The 16,850-nt window shown below is 48.1% G+C and overlaps 1 protein-coding gene and 1 long non-coding RNA gene across 4 annotated transcripts in view; one reads left to right on the forward strand and one right to left on the reverse strand.

Annotated features, from left to right (window-relative positions):
- NTF3 (neurotrophin 3) overlaps positions 1 to 16,850 on the forward strand; it is a 66,941-nt gene that overhangs the window by 34,144 nt on the left and 15,947 nt on the right. Inside the window, exon 1 of one of the 3 annotated variants that reach the window (XM_042991636.1) lies at positions 7,422 to 7,439. The exons of the other annotated variants lie outside the window; for them this stretch is intronic. The gene's annotated coding sequence lies outside the window, so the exon portion shown is untranslated. Of the gene's footprint in view, positions 1 to 7,421; positions 7,440 to 16,850 lie in introns of those variants that run through there. 3 annotated transcript variants of the gene reach the window in all.
- On the reverse strand, positions 3,547 to 6,801 carry LOC122240281. Its single transcript, XR_006219759.1, has 3 exons — positions 6,738 to 6,801; positions 5,035 to 5,141; positions 3,547 to 3,599 (listed from the first exon to the last, which is right to left on the reverse strand). It is a non-coding gene; the product is annotated as an uncharacterized LOC122240281 (long non-coding RNA).

Below are 16,850 nucleotides of genomic sequence, written 5' to 3' on the forward strand. Positions count from 1 at the left end.
TTAGAGGCACAAGTCTGATACGTACAGGTACTCGAACAGATCCAGTGTGGGATCTTGGCGGGTCTGCGGAAAGGTTGGATAACTGGACGGCTGGCTCAGTTCTCTTCCCATTACACTGTACCACTGGGGCGCCCACTCACTGTGAGAACTTGGCCAAGCAGCTGCTTCACTCTCTGGACGTCAGTTGCCATACGTGTAGAATCAGGAGGCTGAATTGGGTTATTCTAGGTCTGGCCCCTTTTAATTTTGTGATGATGATGAGAGGTGATAGGAATTTGTTTATTTATTTGCCACGTGGTATCTGTCTCCACATGAAAGTAGAAGGCAGGGGCCGAGATCTAGGCTTGGCCTAAGCCATGCTTTGTTTCCTGCCCTGGCACTGGTAGACAGTTTGCCCGTCTTCTCATCTGGGAGGTTCCAGTGGGCTCTGTATTTGCAGGGCCACTACTTGGAATTTAATCGCCGTCCAGTAAGTGCTCTTTGACCAGTTCCTGTGTGGGGTGTGGTGCTGGGGTCGTGTAGGGTAGAGATTCCCACCAATGTTGAGGCAGACAGGCAGGCATGGAAGGAGTAGTGGTCCCCAGACCTGATGCTTATTAGAGCCACTGCAGAGGATTTATTTGAAATGTGGGTTCCTGGGCCCCATTCCTTGGTATGTTGATAAAGTAAGCCCAGACTGGGGCCTGAGAATCTGTAACGTCAACCTCTCCCAGATGATTGTGACGCTGGGCCAAGTTTAGAGAGCTCCAATCTAAGGACGATTCTCAATTATCACTACTCAGAATGACCATGTTGTACCCTGTGCATTTATTTGAATTCAATATCCATTTCTTTCTCTTGTGTGCTTGACATAGGCATCTGTGTTCTGGGGTGGGGGCTGCAGATGGAGGGTGTAAGCTAGAACATGGGAAGACTTCCACCTCCGAGGGCCTGCATAGCTTACAACCTCCGGAAGGCAAGCCACTCACCTGGGAAATGTTGTCATTGGCATCTGCACCAACCGTTCTCTTGAGCTTTCATTTGAGAGTCATGTTATATGTACTGACACTGGAAAGAGGCCCCTATAGTAGACAGGTCAGGTGCCATCATCTCTTTTTTCCAGATGTGGCTCAGAAAGGTGAATCAGTGCACACAACCCACAGAAGTAGCAAGTGTGAGGTCTGTCACTCAGAGCATAACTCCTGCCCTCAGTTCGGTGCTGCTCCGCACTCCATGCTAAGTGAGAAGCATCTCCTTCCCCCTTCAGAGGTGCATTCTGGAACTGGGAGAGGCCAGTGTGGACTGGGGTCATTGGGGGCAGCTGCATGGAGAGCCAGACTCAAGGTGGCAGAGGACTGGCTGCAGCCTGTCGCCCAGAGCAGGGCAGCTGCCACGGCTTTGATCTAGAATGACCCCTTGCTGCTGAGAATGACAGCTCTTTAGATCTGCTTCCTAAGGTGGTGGCACCATGACATGTGCTATGGTGTTTCCTCTGCACAGAATTCACCTGAGGCAGAAAGAAGGCAGAGTTTATTACCCAGAAGCTTACCAGTGGGAGGATTAAGGTCAAAGTTGGTACTTTTCCTAAGTGAATGGAACTAGTATCTATTGAATGCAGTGTGCCATGAAATGCCTCATTTATTCCTCTTCACTGCTCTGCAAGGTAGGCAGCGCTAGCCTGGTTTTATAGCTGGGACAACTGAGGCTTACAGACGTTGTGTGATACAGGCACAGATGGCTAAGAGATGGCAGGGCAGGCCTTCCAGTGTGGGTCTATCTGACTTTCCAGCCAGCCCTCTTGTATCAGAGCCACCTACTGTGTGGTTCATGTGGTGGCACTGCATCTCCGGAGCCCCAGTCCAGGGAACCTACTAAGCTGCTCCAACAAGGGCACCACAGCAGTAGCATCTCCGGGAAAGGTTGGTATTCATCTCATACCAGTACCTGTGGCCACTTATGAAGCATTGCCACAGAAAAACTTGTTGAGGCTCAGAGAGGTGACAGGAGTCAGTCAGGACCACCCAATTTCGATGTGTGGGAGAGCCCAGACTGAAAGGCAGGTCCTCTGACTCAGCCATCCTCATACCATTTGTTGCTCAGCCTCTCTGAAGATCGCTGGGAGTTGTAAGTTCCACCAGGCCAAGGAAGCCAGAAGCAGGGCCTGAGGGAATGGTTAGGCCCATGCTCCAGTCTGCAGGTGCCTCTATCCTGCCACGGGCACAGGTCGGTACTGGAGCTTTTCATGTCTGGGAAGCCAGCTCCGGCACCTCTCGGTGTCCCTCCTGAAGGGCCAGCCCTGTTCCCCTGTGGCCAGTGGTGGGATGCACCATGATGAGGGCAGCTCCCAGTCTGGGACAGCAGAATGGGGCTGTCCCTTCTTGTGCGGCTGAGTTCTAAAACCAGCCTGCAAGAATAAGGCCAGAAGAATATTCTGCCAGCCCCAAGGGTGTCTTTTATGACAACTTCTTGTTCCCTCATAATTCTTCTGACAAATTCTCCTTTTGATCCAGACTTTCCTAAGCATCAAATCATTCCAGAAGTGACATGCGTGTGCACACATACATGCTGCAGGGGAGTCCAGGGAAAAGGATAAGAGGGGAAATGAAAACTCTGAATCTCCTCAAATGTGGTAGAGAAATATATCCAGAAAGTACTGCATACTCACTGAAATGTTATTTGCCTTTTCTTTCCCCCTGGGTAGAGTCTCCTGTTCGAACTTGAAAATAAAAATTCCTCCACTTTAGAATGAACAAGGCGAGAAATGCTGTAGGTTGGGATTTCCCAGGAGGACTGGCAGCCGTCTGCCCTGGGACCGACTTGGGGAACCTGAACTCTCTGTACTTGTTAGTTTTGTTTAGGGAAGTGAGGGAGAGAACAGGAGCAGCAGGAACATACCACCTCTACAATTTTCTTCCATGACCTTGAAGAGTAAGGACTTACCGGGCTGTCTGGGAGCATTGGAAGGAAATTAGGAAGAGCTGGTTCTGGGATTTGGGTTATGTGATCTTCACCAGAACTTCTCCTCTGTCCTTCCTGTTATCAGTGACTGCATTCAAAAAGCAGAATTTTGTCCTCCCAAATGTACACATCCCAGTGCCTGGGAAGGAGAAGGATTTAGTGTGGTGCTTATTTCTGTTCTGTATTTAACTTAACCTATTATTAAGCCAGATTCCCTTGAGTGTCCTCTCTATGATTTAATTGATCTGATGAAGGTTATAATTTTGTCATAAAAGCAGGACACAACTTGAAAGGGAAAAAAGTGGGGGGTGCTCCTGGGTGGCTCAGTTGGTTAAGCATCTGACTTCTGCTCAGGTCATGATCTCACAGTTTGTGAGTTCAAGCCCCACATCGCTCTGTGCTGACAGCTCAGAGCCTGGAGCCTGCTTTGGATTCTGTGTCTCCCTCTCTCTCTGTCCCACCCCTGCTTGCACTCTCTCTGTGTCTCTCAAAAATTAATAAACATTAAAAAATTTTTAAAAAAAGAAAGGGAAAAAAACTAAAAAAGAATTGGTACAAACTTACATTTAATTGGTTACACAGAACCCAGTGCCAGCTGGACTGTTAAGTGGCTGTGACTTTGGGCCAGCTCACCTTGGTTCCTTGGGCCTTGGTTTCTTCAGCTGTAAAATAAAGGCTGAGGAGTTAGATGATGACCTCTCTGCTCCTCTAAGTGCTAAAATCCTCGTCTTCTGTGATGACTGTTTTTTAAATGCCGCCATCATTTCAAAGCATGTGTTTAGGAAGACACCCCCCCTCCCCCCACCCAGGGGGGGCATGACCTCCTGTTGTCATGTATCTGAGAGGTTGTCATCTAGTCAGGCTGCGGCCACCTGCAGCTGTGAGTGGCTTTGACCAGCCTAGAAGGTAAGAATTCTGAATTTGCCATTTTCTTCTCCAAGGGATTGGCCAAATGCCAGATTCTTCTACTTCCCACCTCTCCCCCTCCTCAAATGGTTGCACCTAAAAAGATTCTTTTGATTCGTCCTGCTAGACCTGTCCATTAATCTTGCTTCTTTCAAACCTAACCATGATGAACGTCCATCCCTGAATTCCGACAATTAGAAATGAGGTATGTTTCACTGTTAAGTTACCACATCGCAGTGGATTTATTTCCCAGCACACAGCCGCAGCCGCAGAGGGATAGAGGGGCCGGTGCTTATTGGCTGCCTTTCCTGTTCTCCGCCCTCCCTGCCCAGATTCCCCTTTGTCCCACCATCCTCTCCCCTGGATTTTTCATGCTGTAGACCTCGCACACCCCTTGCAAGTGGACAGAGGAATCTTTTTTCCTCCCACTTCCCCAGACACGGCCATCTCTCCGCTGTACCCGCTTCAACCCCCGCCCCCCCCCACTGCCCCCACCCCCCGTGGTTCTCCTCTGATGAGATTTCCTCTCCCAGGGAATATTTTGGTCCTGTTCTCTGTTCCCAAACAAATTCCCCTGGCCCTTTAAACCTGGTTTCAATCAACATAATCACAGTCTGTTCCGTCATATCAACTCTGCCTTGATTTGTCCGTGTAATTCACGCTGTGTCCTCCACCTCTTGGGCTGTTTTATATATACACACTTAAATGCATATATATGTGTATATATTACATGTAATGTATGTGTATTATAGATTGAAGGAGCGATACATTTTCCATCATGCCTTTAATTTCTTTTCATCTTTCTCTAAATCAGTGTCTTAATGCATGTCACCTAAACTGGGTTCCTTTTGAGAATCCCATGGGCTCTTTTTACTTTTTAAGAAGAGCTATCCAGGCGCCTGGGTGGCTCAAGAGTTGAGCGTCCGACTTTGGCTCAGGTCATGATCTCAAGGTTGGTGACTTTGAGCCCCACATTGGGCTCTGTTCTGACATGAGCCTGCTTCAGATTCTGTGTCTCCCTCCCTCTGTGTTTCTGCCCCTCTGCTGCTCATGCTCTGTCTCTCTCTCACTCAAAAATAAATAAACATTAACTTTTTTTTTTAAGAAGAGGTATCTAAATCTGGGCCAAAAATGAGCAATCAACTGAAGGCTGACTTCTTTCATCCCCAGCCCCAAATCTCATCCACGTACCAGGGTAGTGAAGAGTGAGGTGGGTGGTTTGCGTCTCCATGCATCCCCACTACTAGGAGTGTTTTCACAGCTTTCATTCACCACCTGTTACAGGTCCCTTCTTTTGTCTGGAAGAAAGGATATGAGGTGCTGGGGAAGCTCTGGCACAAGGAGGCCCTAGAAGTGTCTGTTACAGCATGGATATGAAGTCAGAAATGGAAGCTTAGTGGTAGAATCTTGGTACATGCATCACATACTGAATTCTACTAGCCCAGTAATTATGCTGCCTGGTTATGCAGATATAGCAAAGCAGGACAATGTTCCCAGTGATAGTGAAGACCCCACCCCCACCCCGGCAACCTGTGGGGTCATTAACACTCATCACCTCATTGGGGAGGGTGGACACCATCTAGAACAGGGAAGTCAATTAAATTGCAGAATCGATTCTGGCAAGTCATGGCTCTAATTTCCAGAGCCAGGCACTGAAGAGAGGAAAGTGTTTTGTGAATTCTGAAAATTAACTTTACAATATTCAGAGCCACAGCTGGAAGAGTCCGAGGATGGTGACTACAGAGCCACTTTCCCAAACAGCAGGGGAAGAGAGGACACTTCTGGTGGGGGGGTGGGGGGGCTGAACAAAGCTTACACCTGCTCTTTGGAGCATAGCTGGGGGGGATGGGGGAGCTAGGGTAAGTAGAGTCCTAGAGACAGGCAGAGAACTATACTGGGAGGCACCACAACAGAGGGCACTGGACATTGCCCAGGCTTCACCATCTTGCAGTGTGCAGCACAATGGGGAAGCTCCCTCATCTTTGCTTAACTATAGGCTGTGGATGAACATAGAATTGGATGGGATTTTATCACTAATCCAGAACTGACCCTGACCAGTAAGGCAAAATGTGGGAACAGTGGCCAAGCCTTACCAGAAGGTCACAAATCTTGGTGAAAGTGTGTCTCTGTCCAAAGCAAAACGTTCCAACATAATAGAAAAATAATTTTGAACCATGCATTTTTTAACATTTAATTTTTGTGAGATAAATTTTGACTCATGGCCTCCATTGTTCTTTTTTAATTACGCATGTCTTTGATTTAGTGAGATTCCCTACATTAAAAAAAAAAAAAAAGAATGAGAGGAACCCCATTTCCCTTTTGCACTATTAGTTGTTCATGAGTTCATTTTAAGAGGGGCTTCTGGTGGACAGGTTTGTGTGGGGAGGAAATCTACAGTTGGGATTCTTCCCCTTCTCTGATACGGGGACAAGAGCCCTTTCTTATCTTCCACCCAGAGCAGGAAGCTGGATTAACTACCACAGGCTTCAGGAGGGAATGTCCAGCACATCTAGGTTTTGCAGCAGGAAACACCCCCTTGCCCTGAAGTCTATTCTTAAATCCTGTGTCATGGTCTGGATGCCCAACTGGAAGTGGGGACATCCGTGTTCTGGTGGCATTGTGCCTAGAGACCCTCTGTAACCAGAGTGGACGGTCGATGTGTGCAGTTCCCGTCGGTAAATCTCCTCCACTACCCATCCTCCCTCAGCTACAGGGCAGGGGCTGTGCCCTCCTCCTCCTATCCCAGACAGGCATGCCCTTGCCTTCTCCTGGGTCCTGGTGCAGTGGGGACTAGAGAAAGGGGACTTGGGGGTGACATAATGGGTTCCCCTGCCTTTGCCCATCCGTACCAGCCAGCAGAGCCAGCAGAGACCCAAAGACCCGAAGACACTTACAGAATCCAAATGCATCCTCAGGACATGCCACCCCGCCCCGGGGCGGCTTTTCAGTAAAACACACACTGACTGGAAAAGCAGTGTGCAGCCCAGGTGACATCTGAAAAGGGCTGTTATTTTGAAATACAAAATGTGTGTCTTCCAAGTGCTGATTTTCACAAAAGCTGGGCATGTTGTCAACACCTGCTTTGAGCTGCTTCCCTTCCCCACCCTTCTATTTGGCAACACAAGTTGCAATTCATTTCCTCCATGACTAGTCTCCTCTCTCCTGTTCTGTTACTGGGTCTTGCAATTGAAGCTTTCAATAGTTTATTCTTCCACAGTATACTTTGTGTTGAGGAAGGTGGACTTACTGACTTGAAGGTCTTTTGTAGCACTAAAAATTCCTCTGGCTTTTATAGACTGTTTCATGGGCTATTAATGCGGAACAGACTGCCTTTGGAAACAGCAATTCACAAGGGGGTCAGCGCACCTGGATTCCTACTTCCCCTTATGTCATCAACCAGGGAGTAACTTTAAATATGTCACTTTCCTCATCAGGCCTTAGTTTCCTCGTCTGTCACACAGAAGCACTATGTGGGTTAGGAAAACTCGAATGCAATAGTATCTTGAAATTTTAAATTAATGCTGAAATATCAAAGCAGGATCTTGATGCTCCATTTCCACCCAGCGCGTGCGGAAAGGGAAGGGACTAACTTTGCGGTAAGAAGCTTCTGGGTAGACCGCAGGGGCACGGACAGCCGAGGGGAAGCCATGGCCCTTCCTAGAGGCCTTTCAGAAGGGTCAGCTCAAGCATGACCCTTACTGTGCACATCTCTCGCTGTGGCCATTCTCTTAGGGAGCTCTTCTTGGTGACACACAAAGGAGTCGGGGGCAGGGACAGGGATGGTGGTGAAGAATGGTAAGAAATCTACTTGAAAAGGCATTGGAGAGTGAGTAGGCTCTCTGCACAGATCTGAATTTGTTCACTGGGGAGAGATTTCTGGACCTCTACAGAATTGAGGGACAGATAGATGTCTTGGCAGGGAAGTCTCTGCTTCCCAGTGGCAGTTAGAAAGTAGGGTTCAGCGTCATGGAGGTTTTGTCTTGAGGAGTGGTTGGAGCGCAAGGAGACAGGGAATGAGCTCCCCGGTGCACGGCACAACCCCTATAAGTCTGATGCAGGAATGTATTATGTACAAGACAGAAAACCAACCTGGAGGCCCTGAGACCTTTGTTTGCCTACTGTCAATTTTCACCTGGTTTCATTTTGACAAATGTGGTATCTGAGGTCTTATCGAGGAAGCATCACCTGGCGAGAGGTATGTTATTCAGCTAACAGTAAGGTTGCCATCTATACATAATAAGGCTCTCAGAAGTTTCGAGTTTTTATTATTTTTTTTTATTCATGGGAATAATTTGAAAAATCTTCATGGAATGGGTAAGAATTCTAGGACTGCACTGGTGAAAAGCAGGTTGGGCGCTGTGCAGTGGGAAGGGAAAGCGTGATTAGGCATGTAGCGTACGTGAGTATTTAGGGAAAAACACGAGTCTGGGGTTGGGGGATCTGATCCTAGCTGTGTTGCTTCCTGGCTGTTGGCCGTTGGACGATTCATTTAACCTTCCTGCAATTCAGTTTGCTTAGGTTTAAAATGAAAAGAGTATTGGTCCTCCTATCTCACTGAACTACTGTACCAATCAGTTTGAAAACACACAGAACAGTGTATAACTTAGGCACTATGATGACATTTGGGATCCACCACTGCCACCCCCCTCAGTAGTTACTTACTCTGTCCCTTGTTCTGGTCAGTTTTTGTTGCTATGATTTGAACCAGCCTGGGAGTGGGGGTGAGGAAGCACTGATCTCCCATGATGCCAGGCGATTGGGCAATTTTTCAAGGCTGGCGTCACCACCTTCCCTGATCTCTTCTTGTGTGCACCTGTTCCCCCCTGGGTCCAAGGTTCCTGGGAAGGTATTGCTAAGGGAAATGGCAAGGTCAGAGACCACCACTGCCAGGAGCTAGTCTGAGAGCTAACCTTTTGCTTTCTGCTCTAGAGTATCAGTGACCTCAGATTTCTCTGTTGATATCTGTATCAGTTTACTCCAAGAGCTATTATTCAGTGAACTTCTTAAGGGGAAAAAAACCCTCGAGCCTTACTTTCCTTTGGGCCCTCTCTGAGGTTTACTTGTAGGGTTCCAACATTTACTCATTTCAAAACCAGCCTTCTCTCCCCTAAGTGGTCTTGCTAAAGACACGAGCCCGAGCCTTCTTTTGCCACCATGAGGGATTTCGGCCTTCTTTTTCTTTACCTTTTCCCTGATCGGCTCTTCCCAGATCCTTGTGCCTCTCCTGAGAGTAAATCCTGTATGATCCATACACAGAATTGTGTTGTTCATGTTGCACGAGGCATGGTGCTAGGCGCTGAGGCTGCCGAGATGCTTGAAATGTGGGCACTGCCCTCAGGACCACTGACGCCCAGTAGTCACCTAGAGCCGCACGGGCCCCTTGACCTGGTAAGTGGTCTTCTTGGGGCCTTGCCCCAGCCTCACAGCATCACAGCATCACAGCAGTGGCTAACGGGGCATTTTGGCCCAGCTGTAATCTCACATTTTCAAGTCCTATTGGACTTGCTTTTATTTGCAGGTTCTCCGGTCCTGTGCATTCCCTCCCATCCCTAGGAATCCCCAATCTGATCCGTTGGCTATGCCAGGGCTACAGGACCAGGAAGCCCTGCTGCAAGCATCACGGTCTACTAGCAGGTAGAGAGGGAGGAAAAGGAGCCTCAGGTCCAGAGGGGCTTTGGACTTTGGGGCAAGTTCCTTCCCGCTTAATCCAAGTGTCCTTCTCCACACCCCAGACAGCTGCCTTCCACTTTGCTTCTCCTAATGAGAGGCGATCATGCTGCTCCTGGGCAGTAAGCTGGGGCTACTAGAATTGAAGTTTTTATTTTTCTTTTTTGGCATCTGAATCCTTTTTTGGCAGTCGCTGACACACAGTTTTGTATGAGAGATCACCCCCATCATGCACCATCTCCCAGTACATCCAGAAACTCCTCCCAGCCATCACATGAGCATCCTCAACTGATTGACCCATCCACCTTCCTGGTCTTGCCTCTGAACAAGTGTCTTTAAAGGGTGCTGTTAGGTGTGGCTTGGTGGCTCAGTCAATTGAACATCCAACTCTTGATTTTGGCTCAGATCATGATCTCACGGTTGTGAGATCAAGCCCCACGTTGGGCTCTGCACTGAGCATGGAGCCTGCTTAGGATTCTCGCTCCCTCTCTCTGCCCCTTCCTCACTAGTGTGCACAAGCACACACTCACTCACTCAATCAATCAATCAATCAGTGATGCAAGTAGCCCATATCAAGGGGTTTTGGAGAAGAGTGAGCATGAAAGAAAGAACCTAATAATAACTACACCAGGGAAAAAGCATAAATGGTCATGCTTCCTAAGAGGTTCATCCTTTGGCTCCAGGGACTTCTTGTTTCTAGAACCCTTTATACAGTACTTACCACGAACTAGGTACCACTGTAGGTGCTAGGGACATCAGACATGGAAAGAGAGCTTTTGGTCTGCTGGGAAAGACAGACAGTGAAAGCATGGTTATACAGGACTGTGGGAAGTGCAGAGGGGAAGTCATTGGGGGGGTCAATAAGAACAGGGGCAGACAGACAAATAGGAAATGAGGAGAGACAAGAGAGTCCATGCAGAGGTGAGAAGGCATAGGGTGTGTTTACAGAACTGAAGCCCCTCCCTGTGGGTAGTGTGCATAGAGTAAGGGGAGAACAGTGAGAGATGAGGCCAAGAAAGGAGTCAGCCAGGAACCACTGGGAAGGGCCCCGTGCCTGGGCAAGGGATTTGGGCTTTATCCTGAAGAACAAATTTTTGCAGCTGGGGAGTGACCCGGTAAGGCTTAACTCGAGAAAGCTCATTCCCTTCCAGTGTGGACAAGAAATGCCAGGGAGTCTGGGAGAAGACAAAAGTAGGGGCTCAGAGACCACCTAAGATTCTATTGACGTCACCTAGGCAAGAGAAGTAGCCCAGTCCATAGAGGAGTGGGCTAGCAGGAAAGGGGTATGTACTTGGAGAAACAGAGGAGGCAGAATCACCTGGAATTAAAGATCAGTGATGTGGGGGGCAGGGAAGAGTGAAGACTCAAGCATGATAATGTGGTGAATGCTGGTGCCCTTGCCGGAGAGCTAGCACAGAAGGCCCGAGAAGCAGCGTTTCGAGGAAGGTGGTGAAGTCGTTTGGGGACATATCTCCCTGGAGATGCCTCGGAAACAGTCAAGTGGAGATGTCCAGTGGGCAGTTGCATCTGCAGGCGTGGAGTCTAGGACTGAGGTCTGTGCCGGAGGTGGGGATTATGGGGGTTACCCACACGTGGACAGGTGTGCACAATTGCACCATCGCAAGCACAGATGAGAACACGGAGGATTTGGGGAGACAGCACTGAATGTGTAAGAAGGTACGTACTGGTGGCAGTTGGACAAAACTGTGAGAGTGCTGTCACAGTAGAGGAAGGAGGGAGATGGACAGATTCAGGAAGGACTGCAGGCTCTGTCCGATTTCAGTAAGGTGCTCAGGGGTGTCCTGGTAGGACTGGCGCCCCGATGATGGTGATGGAAGGTGGGGATCCTGTCTGTTGCGAGGGGGCTGAGGAAATGGAGCTGGACGAAATGGCAGGTGCTCTTCTGCGAAGCTGGGCTGGGAGGAGGACAACTATTTTCTTTCCTTTTTTTTAAGGTTGGCAACAGGTAGACACTGTGTACTGAGGGGAGGAAACCCATGGTGGGGAAAGGACAAGTTGAGGATAGAGCCCAGGTGGAGGCCCAGATGGAATGAGGCTCCCGAGAAAATGGGAGGGAGTAGGACCAGCATGTCACCATAGGTCCTGTTAGAGGGGGCTGTGACAGGGATGACTGGCCACTCCGAGGAAATGATGGCTGACGCAGGGCAGGCCCTACCCCACCCATGTGGTCAATAGCACCCCCTATCACTTTCGGGAGTGCAGTGGGTTTGGGGGGTACAGGACCAGTCCCTTAAACCATGTGCATTGGAGCAGAGTCTGGCGGGTAGGGAGTTAAGGAATTCCTGTCTGAGGGACTCTTTTTTTGGTGCAGTAGGAGGCAAGGTTTTCAGTGTTCTAAGGGACCTCAGGGGACCAGTGTAGTTTTGAAAAAGCCGTCCCGAGGACCTGGAAACAACAGCGGTGTGTTGTGGATCCACAGCAAGGGCCGAGTTAAATCTGGGAAGGTGAATTTGCTGGGCAGCAGGCAGCGCACACGTGGGGTTCCTGCTTCCCAGCAGCCTGGCCGCTGGCGGGGAGGAGGGAGGCTCCAGTCCACCTGAGCCCGGAGCCCTGCTGTGTAAGACAGATGTGTCTGAGGGTGAGGGAACGGCTGAGGCCACGTGCGAGGCACTAACTCACGCCAGCAGTCAGCTCTGCGCATGGAGACGTTTACTGCAGCTTTATTTATGAGGGCGGAGAATTGGAAACAATAAATTTCCCACAAAGGGGTGTAATCCAGTAAATTACAACACATTCCGATGATGGAATATTATGTAGCCATCAAAATTTTGTTTGTGTGGAATTTTAATATGATGGGAAAATGCTTCAATTATAAGATTAAGTCAGAAAGTCACAGGATGATGTATATTAAACATTCTCCACCATGTACTGCAGAGGAACACTTTGCATGTGTTTAAAAAAGGCTGGACACAAATATTCCATAATGATACTTGTGGGAGCTGATAGATGTCTTTATATACTTTTGCATTTTTAGAATATTCTTCAATATGCTCTTATTTTATAAAGAAAAAGATTCTCTCTACAGAAATGTATTTAAGGAAAAAATTCTTTAAACATAAGAAAGGGTGTATGCAATCATAGTTTAATTTTGTCTTCTCAAAAAACCATTGTAGGGAGTCTCCATTCTCTCAGGACCTAACCGAGAAGCACCACCAGCATGGCCTCGTGTTTAAGAACACGGTTTTGGTGTCAGACATGCATGGGTTCGAACTGCAGGTCTGCTACTCATCTTCAGAGCCTACTTAACTATGTGGTATGGCCATGGTGTGATCTCAGGCAAGCTACTTTCTCTTGGGAGTGGTTTCTTACTTATGAAAGAGAGAGCCCAGTAAATGCCCCCCAGTCTCTTCTTTATAAATCCAAACCCCAAAAAGCTCCAAAACCCAGTGTCATTTCTTGAGATTACAGCAGATGCACTTGGCTACAAAATACGACCTGAATGGACACTCCCTTCAATGAGCATTTATAATTTTGCAGTGAAAATCTTAGTTTGTTTAATCATGGGGTACTGTCCCAGGTCCATTGAGAGTATTAGATGATATACAGTAAAATACAGGGTTTCAGAGAAGAGACTGTGAACCGGAGGGCCTTCCTTGGAGTGTTATTGCAGAATTAAATCAATTATGACTATAGAGCGTGTAGCCCTATTCCTGGCACAGAGTCAACCTCCGTGAGGTTGACTATGATCATTATTGACATTCTAATTATTCTGGAACCTTCACTAAGTAGAGTGCATGATTTTTGCTTGCCCTCTTTTTCTTCTGTTCCCTTCCTTATTGGGACCTTTGAGGAGACTGAAGTGTGGTTTATTATGGGAACTTAAGCTGACATCGTTTAACACCCAAGAGTGGAAAAAAATGGGAACTTCCAGCAAGAAGTTCTCATGCCTCTTTCCTTCTTCCAGATTTCAAGAAGTTCTCATGCCTCTTTCCTTCTTCCAGATTTCTAATTTCCTGGAGAAGAAGCCATAGGAAATAGGGCATGTTAACAGGGCACCCAGATAGTTGAAGAGCTCATCAAATAAATAGGTCGTATTGCCTTGGTAAAGAATTGAATCTCAAAGCATATGTGTTCATTGTGAAATTCTAACATATTTACAGCACAGTTGCTCTACATTAAAAGATTTACTTTGCTTAAAGCTGAAACTAGTCTAATATATACATTCTTTTTAATTGAAGAATGATGTTTTACTGTTTTCCATGGGAATCCACAATAAGCTTTTTTTGTTGTAAGCCCTTCTAGTGTTCTTTAAAATATAATTCAGTTCACAAAACTTTGATTTGCACTCAACCTTTTCAGAAGCATAAGTAGGATGCAAACTGAGGTCATTACTTCTTCCTTTTCCTGGATGAGTGGCGCTTCATAAATTCTGTTAGTGTGGCATTAGCCAACTACATTATTAACATCACCAAGGGGAATTAAAATGTATCATGTTATAGGATCAAAAGTTCCACATCCTGAGTCAATGCCAGTTTATTTCCAGACCCTTCTGTTTGACCGCAGTCTGCAGTGACCCCCTCCCTCCAACCATGACTCACCCACACTGGGGTGGAAGTCACTCACTGCTCCCACACATCTGTGTGGCCCCATCAGCCTCCCTGTGGTGAAGTGTTGTGCCTTCACAACATCAACATAGAATCACAGAGCCTCAGGTCTGGAAGGAAAACTTTTTTGCCATCGGCTCTATTAAATCCAGTTAATCTGGGCATTTAGACTGCATGCCTGGAAACTCACTACAGCATGCTTTCTAGTAAACTGAAATAGATCTCCCTGAAATAGATGGCTCTAGTGTTTTGTGAGCTGGTCCAGTGGTGGAAGAGCTAGTCAGTTGGCCAGAAATGACTGCCTATAATGAGGCCTATGACCTTTTCCACCTCAGTTCATCGGGTCCCTGTTGGCCCCACCACGGCATGCCCAGCACAGTGTCAGGACACATTCCTGCACATTCTTGGGTTCCAGCTTACCCTCCGTATTAATCCATTCATTAGCACCAAATTACAGCGTCCCTTGCCAAACCCATCAAGCGTAATTGGAGCTTCTGAAGTCAGTCCCCCAATTATATTAGTTCAGCTGTCTCATTAGCCACCACGCATCATCCAAACCCATCGTCAGACATGTTTTCCTTCATTGTTGTCATTTTCTTAATACAGGTATTGTGGAGAAAGATTGCTTTTAACACACATTTCTGCTTAAACTATTGTTTGATCTGCAGAATTCAGTCCATCTTCCCACTGAAGAGAGGCAGGTTGGGGAGGGTGGGGGTAGGGGTGGCTTATAAAAAAGTGGGCACAAAACTTGGGCCAATGGCAGGTCCCATCTATCTGCTTAGACAGGAGGATGCTCTCATGGCTTGCAGCCAGAGGGGGCCCAGCTTCAGAAATGACCCACTTCGTATAAGCTGGTGCATCCAGGATCCAGTGAGCCTAGAGAAAAGTGAGGTCTGCATTTCGTATTAGAGGGGCTCTCCCAGAGTTCACAGACAGATGAAGGATCTCTGCTCCCTGGGGGATCACAGGCATGTGGTATGCCCTATGGACTCTGGAAGACTTTGGTAATAGAGAAGGTTGTCTTTTAGGAAGAGTGCAGGACCAGGAGTCAGGGAGCCGGAATTCTGATTATAGTTTTACTTCCAGCCATGACAACTTTGAGCCCATCACTCACCACCTCTATGCCCTAAATGTCTCAGCTTTAAAATAGAAATACCCTCTCTTTTAATTTTCCTAACTCCATCTAGACCAAAAAAGCCCAAAGACAGTAGGATAGAAGTTTTAAATTCAGCCCTTGGCTTATAACAGGTGCTCAGTGTACCATCCTTCCTTCCTGTAAGGGAGTTGATGGTTCTGCCATGTCCCCAGATGTGTTTGTCTGCCTTGGATCCATGTGTCTGTTCTGGAAAGCCCCGAGCCTTCTTTCTAGCCCCTGGGGTCTCATGTTTCCCCCAGTTGCCCCTGCTTGCACCTCTTAGGTCAAGGGGTTGCCTCACTGCCTGTCTCAAGGTGGCCTCTACTTGAGGGGGATGCTCTACATCCCCAGAGCACCTGTAGGGATGAAGCCATTAAGTACAAATACGCTTTTGAGGAAGAGGAGCTATACACAGTTCCAAGTCTCCCTCGACCAGTTTGAGGTCTTCAGACCTTCCAACTCAACCCCTCCAGAGCTATGGAAACCTACTTTCTGTCTCTTCGGAAACCCACAAAAACTAGTGTGAAGCCATTTTTTAAGTCAAGCCCAATCATCAGAAGATGCATCAGAAAGTCACAAGGGGGCTGGTGTGAGGGGTTGGGGTGCATGGGGTAAGGGTGGGTGAGGACGGATGGAAAGGCTGCCTGTATCCCCATGAGGAGCATTGGAAGTTATGTTGGAAAAATCTCTTCAGCCTTTATTTACCATGGTGGCTAGCCACGGGAGGAGGGGGGAGCCGGGCTGGGGAAGGAAGACAATAGAATGCTGTGTTGCCTTGCTATAAAAGCATGCTCTAAGCAAATAATGTGGCAAGCTCAGTCAGAGCACTGCTCAATTAGCCTCAGTGCTTAAAGGAGGGTCTCCCTGCAGCTGGCGGTGGCGGCGGGCGTGGCGGGCTGGGGCAGAGGAGCTCAGGAGGCAAACCTGTAAGAATCCTAAGCGGGAACCGGCCCCGGGATGAAAAGCACAGAGCGCGCCAGCCTGACCCAAACCCATGCTTCTTGAATACCCAGCCTGAGAGGGGCTTGATGGGCTGTTCTCGGAGAGGCAGTGCGGGGAGCCCACGGATGATGTGACCAGAAAAGGGAGTGCAGACGTTTCATGCAGAGAGTGACCGACATATGGAACGTGTTATCGGGAAGGGTTACAGGCTGGAGGAGCTCCTAGAGTTTTTCAGGGGTGGGATGGGGGAGGGGGAAGCCCTCAGAAACTCAAGGAGGTTTCTAAACAAAAGGAATTTGAGAAGGGTTGGAGAAATAATGAGAAATGCAAACTTGACCCAGAGTTTCTCTATCTCTTGGGCTTCTCCCCTGCCTGTCCTTACATGTTTCCAATTCACAGGGACCAGAGAAGGCCACCGGAGCCATGTGCCTTACTCCTTAAATGAGCAGAGCTGGTGGGTGTGTGGTGGGGCGCAGAGTTATGGAAGACCCCCGGGGCCACCCCTTGATTCTCTGTGTCCATGGGGGCCAGAAAGAGAGTGTCAGCCTAGAGCCTTGCCTTAGACCCCTGTAGGGGGGCACCCTGATAGCGGAATGATTTTAGGATGATTTGTTCTGATCCCTTCACTCTGTGGAAGAGCAGACCAGTGCCTGGAAGGTGGGGAAAAAAGGCTTGTCCAAGGTCCCACAGTGACT

This window comes from Panthera tigris, chromosome B4 (assembly GCF_018350195.1).
Source record: "Panthera tigris isolate Pti1 chromosome B4, P.tigris_Pti1_mat1.1, whole genome shotgun sequence".
Taxonomy (NCBI): domain Eukaryota; kingdom Metazoa; phylum Chordata; class Mammalia; order Carnivora; family Felidae; genus Panthera; species Panthera tigris.